We start from the raw sequence: 11,700 nt of genomic DNA on the forward strand, positions 1-11,700 counted from the left end.
GCAACCTGATTCAAACCGAGCCTGCTGTGAGCTATCAGCACCTTCCAGAGAGGGTTGGAAACTGGCCTACATGTGTGAGTACAACTGAGCCTCTGGGTGTTGGGGGGGGGGCGGGGAGCGGGGCCCTGCTTGCTGGGAACAGGGAAGGCAGTGCAGGGGCAGCTGAGGGGCAGCTGAGGGAACACGCCCACTGCTCTGGCCCTGCTCTGGGAATGTCGCCGCTGCACTCGCTGGGAAGAGTTGAAGGACAGCACAGCGCTGGGATGCTGCTGGGGGAGTTCCACAGGAGCTGGCCTCTGGGGCAGGGGCGCCTCCTGGGCCTGAGCCCAGTGCTGAGGATCTGGCCCTGGGGATCTGCCACAATATTGAGGGGACGGAGGTGCTCCTCCACTCCAGTCATCCCCCACGCTCAGGGTGTCACTACAGTTCTGGACTCCGGGGGCTGTGTGATGTAGGAGGGATTAGTGCAGGTTCAAATCTTGGCCTTACCTCTGCTGTGTGGCCCTAAGCCAGTCTCCCAACCATTCTGAACCGCAATTTTCTCATTCATAAAGTGGGGAGAGTAGCAACTCCCTTGAAAGAGTGTCTTGAGGTATTAGAAAGCCCATGTAAAGTATCAGCACCTGGAACACTCTAGAGAGCATGGCTGCTGTTGTCATGGCAACGAGGATGCTACAGAGGACAGAGATGGCTCTCTTCCTCCACTTCCTGCCTGGTCTTGTCTGGCTGGATCCCCCAAAATGGAAGGAATAGGACTTGCCTTCTCCAGATTATTCACTTTGAGAAAACCTATCTTCGTGCCATTTTTCATCTTTCCCTGGGTCTCATCTGTGAAGTGAATGGGGGGAGTCCCCCCCGGGCTCAGAAGTGTTGGGGTGGTATATCCCAATTATCGAAGAGCCCACAGCCCCCAACGCTGACTCTCAGGGGGCAGGATGGGGCACTTCTAATTTGATAAGTTCTCCAGGTCACTAGGAACCACTGGCCAGGCGACAGCAAAGGTGTCTGCTACTCTGCTCCAGCTGTGATGTTCTACACGAGTGGGACCCGTTCATGCCACGTGTAGCCCTCAAATGGAACTGCAGCCAGTTGCTGTCCTGGGATAGTCCTTAGGGACCATTCCACTATCATTGTACAGAGGAGACAGAGGACCAGGGACAGGCTTGAGCTGCAGCTCATGGCCTTACAAAGGCTCCATGGACACAGAGCTGTCCTGACCTTCCCTCATGGCCCTCAACACAGACCCAGTGTCCCCTGCCCTGCCCACCTCTGTCCCTACAGGTGCAGTGACTAGTCTGTGTGGCTCACACCCTCCGCAAGCCTCTGCCACAGCTGGACACAAAGAATGGGTGCAGCGATCTGGCCTTCCTGTGTGGCATCGGCCTTGATGCCTCCCTAGGGCCCATAGCTCTGGACATAATTTCATGCAATGGGTGCCCAGGGCTACCTCTGTCTGGTGGTCTACTGAGACAAAACGGGTCTTTCTCCAGACCCCAGGGTGGGCTGTCTCAGCATGAGGACACCTGAGACAACCGGTCCTGGGTTTGCCTGGACACAGAGAGGGGGCTCAGTACATGATCTTGTCCATCCTGGAGACAGCAAAGCCCCTTTATCACTACAGAGTTGTTTAATGTATTCACTTTTACTGTGGTACAATACACATAAAATCGACCATCTTAACCATTTTTAGGTGCACAGTTTAGTGGCGTTAAGGACATTCACACTGTTGTGCTATCCTCACCACCAGCCAATTCCAGAACTTTTCTGTCTTCCCCAAAATGAACTATTAAACTATTGCACCTATGAAACTCTAACACTCCATTCCCTCACCCTCAGCCCCGAGCAACCTCCATTGACTTTCCATCTGTGTTTGGCAGCTCTAGGGGCCTCATACAAGCGCAACCAGACAATGCTTATCTTTCTGTGATTGGCTTGTTCCGTTGAGCATCGTGTCCTCAAGGTTCATCCATGCTGTGACACATGTCCAAGTTTCCTTCCTTTTTCAGGCTGAATGATGTTCTATTCTCTGTGATACACCACGTTCTGCGGATCCACTGGTCCACTGATGGACATCTGCTTGCTTTCTCCTGTTGGTGCATATGAATAGCAGTGCTATGAGCAAGTATTTCTTCAACTCCTTGATTTCAGTCCTTTTGGGTATATATATAGGGTGGAAGTGTTGGGTCATATGGTAATTCCAAGCCTAACTTTGGGAGGAGATACCTTTCTGTTTTCCCCGGTGGCGGGACCCTGGCATGTTCCATTAAAGCAGGGGGTGTGGGCCAGCAATAGCACTGCTAGGAATTTACCCAAGGGATACAGAAATGCTGATGCATAGGAGCACATGTACCCCAATGTTCATAGCAGCACTCTCCACAATAGCTAAAACATGGAAAGAACCTAAGTGTCCATCAACAGATGAACGGATCAAGAAGATGTGGTTTATCTATACCATGGAATACTACATGGCAATGAGAAACNTGGGACAGGTTCAGAGGCAGGGAGCACAGGCTTCACCTGGAGAGCTCTCGGTGTCCAGACCTCATCCCCACTTGCTCCCAAGCAGCTTTAGTTTGGAGCCATCTCAGGACCCCTTGTGCTCCCCAGGATGGGTCCTGGTCCCACGGAAGGCCTCCCAGGGCTGGCCGGTACCTCAGTGCCCTGTGCACATGGGTGGAGATGGACCAAGAGCTCACCTGTGTCCTGAGGGCCAGCCAGGCCCAGGGGGTCCAGGAAGCACCTCTCCCAGCCCTCTCTCCTCTTCTCCCCTCCCCCCACAACTGCATTCTCTTCTGGCAGTTGTCTGTGAGAGTCCAGGAGCCTCTGGCTTTCCAGAGGCTTTACTCATGTCCCCTCTAGCCTGCCACCCACTCATACATGGGCAGTTCTCCTTTTGAGCTCAAGTAAATGGTGCCCTTTTTCACTCTCAAGGAGCCTCTCATCTCAGGCACTCATGTCCGCAGGCCTGTGGTACCCTGAGGCCCAGCTGTGCTTCCCCAGGAATCACATCTTGAGTTTGGCCCAATCACAGGCAATCTGTTCTCTGCTCACCAAGACATGCCCGGGTAAGTGTTGCTTTTCCATGATCAACTATCTGGTTCTGCTCTTCAAATCACCTTCTTTCTCACTCTCCAGGCCTCAGTTTCTCTGCTTGCATGGTGAGGGGGTGGACTCAAGTTCTCTGAGGTGCATTCTAGTTCCTTCTCTTTGACTAAGTGGATTGACGTTTAATGATTATTATTTTTAGTATGATTTCACTTCCTTTTCAGGGAAAACCTTCACAATGGCATTACTCACCCAGTCTTCCACAGGCTGGCACAGCGTGACCTGCTCCGGATGACTCAGGGTCACTCTACATGCTATTGTTCTGAGGGGTCACTGCAGATCTTCCTCTGGGTGCATGAGCACGGCAGGCTGGTAGAGCTACAAGAGAGAGATTTGTGGTAGGAAGAGAGAAAAAGAAAAGAACCACCATCTGTAAAGAAAACTGCATACCAAACCTTGCACCCCCTCTATTAGCTGTCTATTGCTTTGTAACAAGTTACCCCAAGAGCAGTGGCTTAAAACAATACACGTTTATTATCTCATGTTTTTCTGTGGGTCAGGAATCTGAGCACAGCCTAGCTGGGAGATCTCAGCTCATAACCTCGCACTGTGATCAAGGTGTTGGCTGGGATTGTGATCTCACTTAAAGGCTGAACTGGGGTGGGTCCACTTCCACATCCAGTCACTTGGCTATTGGCAGGATTCGGTTCTTTGAGGGCTTCAGTTCCTTCCTGGATGTTGAACCAGGAGCTGCCCTCTGTTCCTTGCCATGTGGTCCCTCCGGAAGGTAGTTTACAAGATGGCAGCTTGATTCCCTTGGAACGAGGGGAGAGACAAAAGCGGACAAGCAAGGTGGAAGTCACAGTCCTTTTGTATCCTAATCTTGGAAGTGACAGCTCATAACTTTTGCCATGGCCTATTTTTTTTTTCCAGAAGTGAGTCACCAGGTGTAGTTCTACTCCCCGGACTCCTGTGAAATCTCACAGGGCTCCCACCACACTCCCCATCCAGTAGGATTTCTTATTTTGGGATAAGGTTCGAAGCCATGTCCTGTTACATCCTGTGGATGTGGATGCTGGATGTGAACCCAGGCTTGCTGGTTTCCAGGCCCACGCTCTCCTACTTACTCCTACTGATCTCCTTTCCCACTCAGCCATGACTGGGGGACTGCCACCTTCGCAGGTTTTCTGGCCCCCTCCGCCCACCTCCCACCCTTCCTACACACATCAGAACATTCGCTGCACACATAACCAAGGTAGGAGCTAGTGCATGGGGGCTCCTCGAAACCTCACGCCACACAGTGCATGTCATGCGGGAGTCAGCCGGCCTGAGCACCTCTGACTCTGCCGTTGGCTTGCTCTTGGTCCACTTTTGGGGCAGGACCAGATCCACATGTGCTGGGCGCCAACAGAACAGCCCTGTGGCCAATGAGAGTCGGGAGGTAGAGGATAAACTGCTGGTTTCTGTACTTTCTGTCTATATTTGACTCCGCTAGGGACCTCGTGTAAGTGGAATCATACAGAATTTGCCTTTCTGTGACTGCCTTATTTCACTTAGCACAATGTCCTCAAGGTTGCCCATGTTGTGGCATGTGACCGCATTTCCTTCCTTTTTTAAGGCCGAGTACTATTCCATTGTACGGATGGACCACATTCTGTTTATCCTTCATCTGGTGATGGACGTGTGGGTGGCTCCCACCTTTTGGCTCTTGGGAACAATGTTGCTATGCACATGGGTGTACAAGTTTCTCTTTGAGACCCTGCTTTCAAGTGTTTTGGGTAAATACCCAGAAGTGGAATTACTGGATCATATGGTAGCTCTATTTTTAATTCTTTGAGGAGACCATCCACTTCTTGTAGGCATTGCCATTTATGAATTTGCAGGGGAGCCAGGTGCATGGGGGGCGGGGAAGTCTAGCATTTCCTTCAAAAGGCATTGGCAGCATGGCTCGGGCCGTGGAGGTGGGCGAGGCCCATCTGCCTTCTCACTTTCTTCAGGCTGTTGCTGGTGAAAGCTGGCACTTTGATCTCATCAGATTTCCAAGGGAAAGAAGAAAGGAGCTTTGATGGGTAGGCAACGACACAAAGGCTCCTCTGGAGAAATCTCATGATTTGGGGAAGGAGAGATTTGGAGGAGGAGGATGGCCTTCACTCTATTCTGTGCGAATAGGTCCTGAAGCTTCACCCCAAATGCTGCTTGTAGCTTTTGAGACTCACCAGGCAGGCCAGGAAAAAGTAGTAATTCCGTTACTCAAAGTGTGGCTGAGTCGGGCAAGAACTCAGCTCTGTGCATAATGAACAGATGCTGGTGATAGCATGCGCTGTACCCTGTAAACTGCATCAAGCCAAACCGTCTGGACTCAAAACAACTGTTTCCATACACACAGGCCTCCAGGGGGTAAGTCTACTGCAATCCAACTTTTAAATGTAAAAAAACAAAACAAAACAAAAGCCTTAGTTGTATTTTTGGTGCAGAAGGTTATCTCTGATTTGCTGACAGTTTTGGAAAAGATCTTCCAATTGATATGATGCGTCAAAGTTTCAGGGAAGAAAGGACAGCCATGTGTGGTGGGAAGAAAGGCCAGTGAAGACCAAGAAGAACCCCATTTTGACACAACCAGCTTAGAAAAGCCTGTCTTGGATTTGGACATATTTTTAAATCTGTGGGGAGAAGGGGAGGCCACTGGAGATGGCCAGGAGATGCTATGAAATCTTCTTGCTTTGAAAGGAAACCTCTTCCTTCTGACCCTTCTCTCAGGCTGCTGGGTCCTGAATGGAGCCCAGAGAGCCTGCCCCCTGCTTTTGGGGTAGGGCCCTTCCTGGCTAAACAGTCCTGAGGGCCTCTGGGGGTGTCCTGGGAGGAAATCTTGCCAATAGGTTCAGGTCAGAAAAAGAAAATCTGAGGGGCAGAAACTGATTGCCTCCCTGTTCCATGACCCAGTGGATTCAAACCGGGAAGGAGCACAGAGGCAGGCTGTGAAATCACGACCCCATTATGGGCTGGAGGTTCCACTCACATTCCACGATTGGCACTGGTCATTGGCTGGAGTGCCGGGGATTCCCACCACAAGGCCCCATGAGCCCATCATCAGAAGCTCTAGGGAGACCTAGGGTTGCCCAAGCTCACACACTCAACTATCTCCTCTCTGGAAGAATTAACTGTGAAGCCCAGGATGGCTTCCTGGTGGAGAGGAGGGCAGACTGAGGAAAGACGCCAGAACTCTGCAGTGTTTCCTAGACTCTGTCTCTGTCTGCCTTATCAGCGGCCCTAAAGATAGGAGTCATGCCCCTTCCTGCTTACCAACTACCCTCAATATGTCCGGCAGTCCCTAGGCAGTCCATTTGATATGGACTGAATTATGTCTCCCCCAAACTTATATGTTGAGGCCCTAATCCCCCAGGACCTCAGAATGTGACTGTACTTGAAGACAGGGTCTTTATTTTATATTTTGCTTTTTTTATTTTTAAATTTATTTATTTTGAGAGAGAGAGAGAGAAAGTGCACACAGGTGGGAGAAGGGCAGAGAGAGAGAGAGAGAGAGAGTGAGAGAGAGAGAGGAGAGAAAGAATCCCAAGCAGGCTCCACAGTGTCAGCATAGAGCCTGATGTGAGGCTCAAACCCACAAACTGCGAGATCATGACCCGAGCTGAAGTTAGATGTTCAATCGACAGAGCCACTCAAGCACCACAAAGATGGGGTCTTTAAAGAGATGATTAAGTTAAAATAGAGTCATTAAGATGGGCTCTAATCCATTATGGTCAGTGCCCTTGTAACAAGAGATCAGGACACAGACACACAGAGATCATGTGAGGACACAGGGAGGAGACAGTCGTCTATAAGCCGTGGAGAGAGGCCTCAGAAGGAACCAATCGTCTGGACTTCCGACCTCCTGACTGTGATAGAATATTTTTTCTGTTCAAGCCTCTCAGTTTGTGGTATTTTGTTATGGTGGCCTGAGTGAAAGAATGTATCTTTAAAAGAATTTTTTTTTAACATTTATTCATTTTTGAGAGACAGAGCATGAGTGAGGGAGGGGCAGAGAGAGAAAGGGACAGAATTTGAAGTAGGCTACAGGCTCTGAGCTGTCAGCACAGAGCCTGACGCAGGGCTCAAAACTTACAGACCGCGAGATCATGAGCTGAAGTTGGATGCTTAACCAACTGAGCCACCAGGCACCCCAAAAGAATCTCTCTTCTAACCCACATAACAGCCCAGGCGGATGGATGGCATGAACAATAGGGAGTGAGAGGTCTGGTGAGGTCAGACCAATGCCTGGGACAGACTGGCAGTGTCACCCAAGCCAGTGGCTGCCGACTCCTCCTTGTAGGGTCCAGCAGAGTTGGTTTCTTTCCTGGGATTGTTCCAGGCTGGACAGGCGGTGGCTGGCTTGGCTGGGGTGTCCCTTCACCATGACCTGTGGCTGAAGTTGTTTCTCCTCCAACTATGCCCTGAATCACTGTCTATGGCCTCGGTGACCACGTGGGCTGGATTGATGCCTTTGTTTCCCAATTCATGAACTGCAAGCGGCCAAACGAGAGTGGGGCAGCCTGGCCAGGGTCTGAGCCGATGGCATTGCTTAGGTCAGTGAAGCACAAGCCAGAGGGTCCCTGGAAAGTCTCGGACACTTGATGGTGGCCAGTGGCTCGGCTCAACGGCTAGGGAAGGGGGCCAGAACAGCCACGTCTCATCTCAGTGTGTGGGTTGGAACCGGAGGTGGTGGCAATGTCACGGCACAGACAGGGCCCGTCTGCAGTCTACACTGAGCCCTTTGCCGATGAAGGCCAGACCGCTGGCTGCTGGCTGGGAAAATTCCAAGTACTTTCAAGTCCTACCTTAGGGGGTTTCTACTGGTGGGACTTATAGTTAACATTTGTTTTCAGACCCCCCAGTGTCTAACAAGCATGGGGCGCCTTTAGCCTACACCAACATCCCCCCAATACCTACCTCCCTGGGAGCTCCATACACTGTGTCTCCTTTCCAGAGGCCTTAAAACCCCATCAGTAATCACTGCCCCCTTGTGTTGTGTTGAAGAGAAGGCAGGGAAATCCTCTTCTTGAATCATGTTATTTATTACTTGTTTTCCTAGTGGTTCCTGCTTCCTGCTTCCTGGAGACAGCGTCATCATGTGTACATCTGGTATGCACTTTCTTTCCCGGGGGCCAGGATGCTGGGTGGTAAAGTCAAAGACTGGGACTCCCCGTGGAGAAGAGAGAGCGCTTCTGCTGCGCTGCCCCCCAAGAATCCGTCATACTGCAGCCGGCACAATTTCATCCGTGGAGTTTGGAATGGAACAGAATTGCTTACGCATTTGTATTTCAGTCATGAAGGAGCAGGCTGCTCCTTCATCTGTAATATCATCTTCAAATATAAAAGAGAGTGTTGGGCATCCCCCTACCCCCTCTCTCTATCTTACACACACACACATTGCAGCCACTGAGATATTAAGAAGTGCTGGGCATCAGATTCACCCAAGTTCGAATCCTGGGCCCACCACCTACTTGTCATAGCAGCAGGGACCGCCCTGGCAGCCTGGGAGAGGGCCCTACACAATGGTGGCCAGAGATAAGGCATAGTCCCACAGCTCTGGGCGGATGAGACCGAGAGTCCGAGCCAGATGGATGAGACTGGTGATCTTCCCCTGCTCCTGCTGAGCGGGGGAGGGGAGTTGGGGGCGTGTCCAGCATCTTTGGCCCTCACAGTAGGAGGCAGGTACAGAAGGAGAGATGTGACATGGGATTGTCAAAGAAATGGCAAATGCCAACACAGTATGCGGCCGCCCATAGCTCTAAAGGAGGGTTCAGAATCTTGGCTCCATGGTGGTTCTGAGGGGTCTGTAAAACCCCCTAAACCATTTGCAACAGTGTGCGTGAGAAAGAACATGTGAGTACATGTAGCTGTGTGTATCTCTGTGGGGGGGAGAGTGTCCAGAACTCCCATCAGGGTCTCAGAGTGTTACCACCACTCTCCCCCAAAAGGCTCAGAATCACTGCTTGACTCACCTCCACGGCCCCCAGGGCCTTGCCCGCAGCGCACCTGTGTGACGAGGGTGGTCTGCCTGACCCCATAATCTCCCCCCTCCCCATTCTTCAAACAGCAGCCAGTGGAGGCTTTGGAAACGTCACACATCGTGGCATGTCCTGCTCCGGCATGAGACGTCCCCAGATTATCCCTTTCTCTTTGCTAAGATCTGCACCTTCCTCCGTGGATAGCAAGGCTCTTGACGATCCTGTCCCTTCTCAATTTCCCTCTGTCCTTTGTCCTACACTCTCTGCTCCAACCATTCACAGTCCCCTGGGTGCTTCATCTTGGGGGGAACCAACACTCCAGGTTTCCTGGCATCATGGGGCTTCATCGGACTTGAGGTTTTTGGTGCTAAAACTGGGACAGTCCCAGCAAAGCAGGACAGCTGGTCACCCTAGCTCCATTCTCTCCTGCTCCCTCCTCATTAATGACCAGTCACCCTACCACCCCGAGTTACATGCCCGTCATCTGTGCACCCACAGGGCCCTGTCTGAACACCCACCTGGCTGTACTGTAATTGCTTATTTAATCATCTCTCTCCCTGCCACCTTATTCACGGCTGCATCCCTGAACCAAACATATGATCCAGATTAGCTGAACAACAAGTGTGGTCAGGGCAGGAAGGAGAGGGGGATTCCATGCTGAGCAACCCTGATATTCCCTCCCTGCCTGGGGATCTGCCTTACAGGGGCAGCTCTGTGGCTCTGGTGTCAGTCAGAAACATCGGACTGCCAGCAACAGAAAAAAGTTCTGAATACAGTAAGCCTCACTCACTATTAGGGGGCTTGAGGCAGCTCAGGGTTGAAATGGAAGCCAGAGGGGGGCGTTCCCCACAAAATAAGGATGCAATCCCCAGAGGAAGGGAGAATGAAGGCTGAGTAGTTTGACAATGGGTGCCCTGGTGGCTACAAGAGAGACTCCTTAGCTGATCAGGTGATCAGATGGCAGAGGGCCAGGGTAGCGTGAATACCTCTGTCCCACACCTCAGGGAGTAAGAACACAGACTCAGTCAAACCCACCCAATGCACCCACCTAGCAGGTATTTACTGAGCCCCTATAGCTGTCCAGCCCATTCAGGCACTTGGACTATGGCAGTAAAGAAGCCAGATGACAGGGGGCCCAGGGGGCTCAGTCAGTTGAGTGCCCAACTCTTGGTTTCAGCTCAGGTCCTGATCTTACGGTTCATGAGACTGAGCCCTGAGTTGGGCTCTGTGCTGACAGTGTGGAGCCTGCTTGGAATTCTCTCTGCCTCTTTCTCTGCCCCTCCCCCTCACACACATGTGCACACACACACACTCTCTCAAAATAAATAAATGAGCTTTATATATTTAAAAAAGAAGGCAGATCAAATCCCTGCCCTCTTGGGGCGTCTACCCCCGGACCTCTGCTGACCCCCTTCCAGCGGGAAGTGGGGCCCCACCTTTCCCACAGGGTCCTTCCTGCTGTGGTTTTAGTGCTCTGAAACAAGATCCCTACAACGCTTCTCTTGGAGGGGGGAGGTGGCGAGGGGGGGAGACAATGGCCACTGAAGGGCCTGCCTCCACCCCACCTCCTCCATATGTCTCCCTTCCCCCTTGTGTCTTTGTCTCTGGAACTAAAACAGGAGGTGAGTTTATCAGACACAAATTGCTCAAGGACCTCATTCATTTTGTGCAGTAATTAAATAGAAGCTGTTTGGAAATATGATTATAGATGGGCCCATCAAAGCAAATTAAATCTTTGAAGAGTAATGGCCTAATTAGCTTCCAGATTCTGCCATTAAAAAAGTCCAAATGCCCTATTGTCCCAAACCAGGAAATATCGGGGGGCCCAGCTGTGAAAGGCATCAAAAGTGGTTGAGGATTCCGAGGGGAAGAGGGACGGAGGCTACAGACCCATTTATCAAGATTAACCTGGCTGGCCAAACTTCTGTTCCTGGTTTTTTTATTTACTTGCTTCACAGGATCTTCTTTTCGGTGGACATTTACATACAAAGCATGCACTCTGGAGGTTCACAGCTCAAGCTCCTGGCCGCCCCAGCCTCCCCTTGCTGCTCAGACCCAGGACTCCGCCTTGCCTTTCCTTCTTAAAGCTAACACCACACACCTGTCCTGTGTCCTGAAGACCAAGCCTGTCTCCGCAGCAGTCTGCCCCACCCCAATCCTCGTCACTTTCAGTTTTCCCACTGACCTTGGAGGTAGGACAGATGAGGCTTCGGAAAGTTCTGGGATGTCTTTGGTCCCGTCTCTATGTGAGCCCGGATTCTGAGTAATGGATGCCCCCATGGGCCCTGGGGTCCTCTCAACCCAGCTTTCTGAGGGCGGGGCGCCCCCCGCCAGGGTCGGCAGCGCGCTGCCCTTGTCCGTCCGTCACCCTTCAGCTCCGCTTGCAGAAGAGCTGCACTCATACGCTCCCGCGCGGAACTGCCCTTCTCTCTGGCGCCAAGGCCCTGGACAAGTGTCAAGGCCTAGCCAATCAGAGCACTTGATTTCCTTGACCAAAGTGATTGGTCAGCAATGGGCATGTGACCCAAACTTAGCCAATCAGAAACAGCGTTCCAGGTGGGCTTTCCCATAGACTGGCTGGGCGGGAAGTTGTTGTTTGGCTAGCCAGGAGCGGCAAAGTAGGTCCACAGGCTGGAACCAAGCACTCTCC

General features: G+C 51.7%; 1 long non-coding RNA gene across 1 annotated transcript; it reads right to left on the minus strand.

Annotated features, from left to right (window-relative positions):
• Nucleotides 1–1,614: 1,614 nt before the first annotated feature.
• Nucleotides 1,615–11,363, minus strand: LOC144227065 (uncharacterized). Its single transcript, XR_013333841.1, has 3 exons — nucleotides 11,236–11,363; nucleotides 3,298–3,423; nucleotides 1,615–2,087 (listed from the first exon to the last, which is right to left on the minus strand). It is a non-coding gene; the product is annotated as an uncharacterized LOC144227065 (long non-coding RNA).
• Nucleotides 11,364–11,700: the final 337 nt, after the last annotated feature.

The sequence above is a fragment of the Crocuta crocuta genome, unplaced genomic scaffold (assembly GCF_008692635.1).
Source record: "Crocuta crocuta isolate KB4526 unplaced genomic scaffold, BGI_CrCroc_1.0 scaffold273, whole genome shotgun sequence".
Taxonomy (NCBI): Eukaryota; Metazoa; Chordata; class Mammalia; order Carnivora; family Hyaenidae; genus Crocuta; species Crocuta crocuta.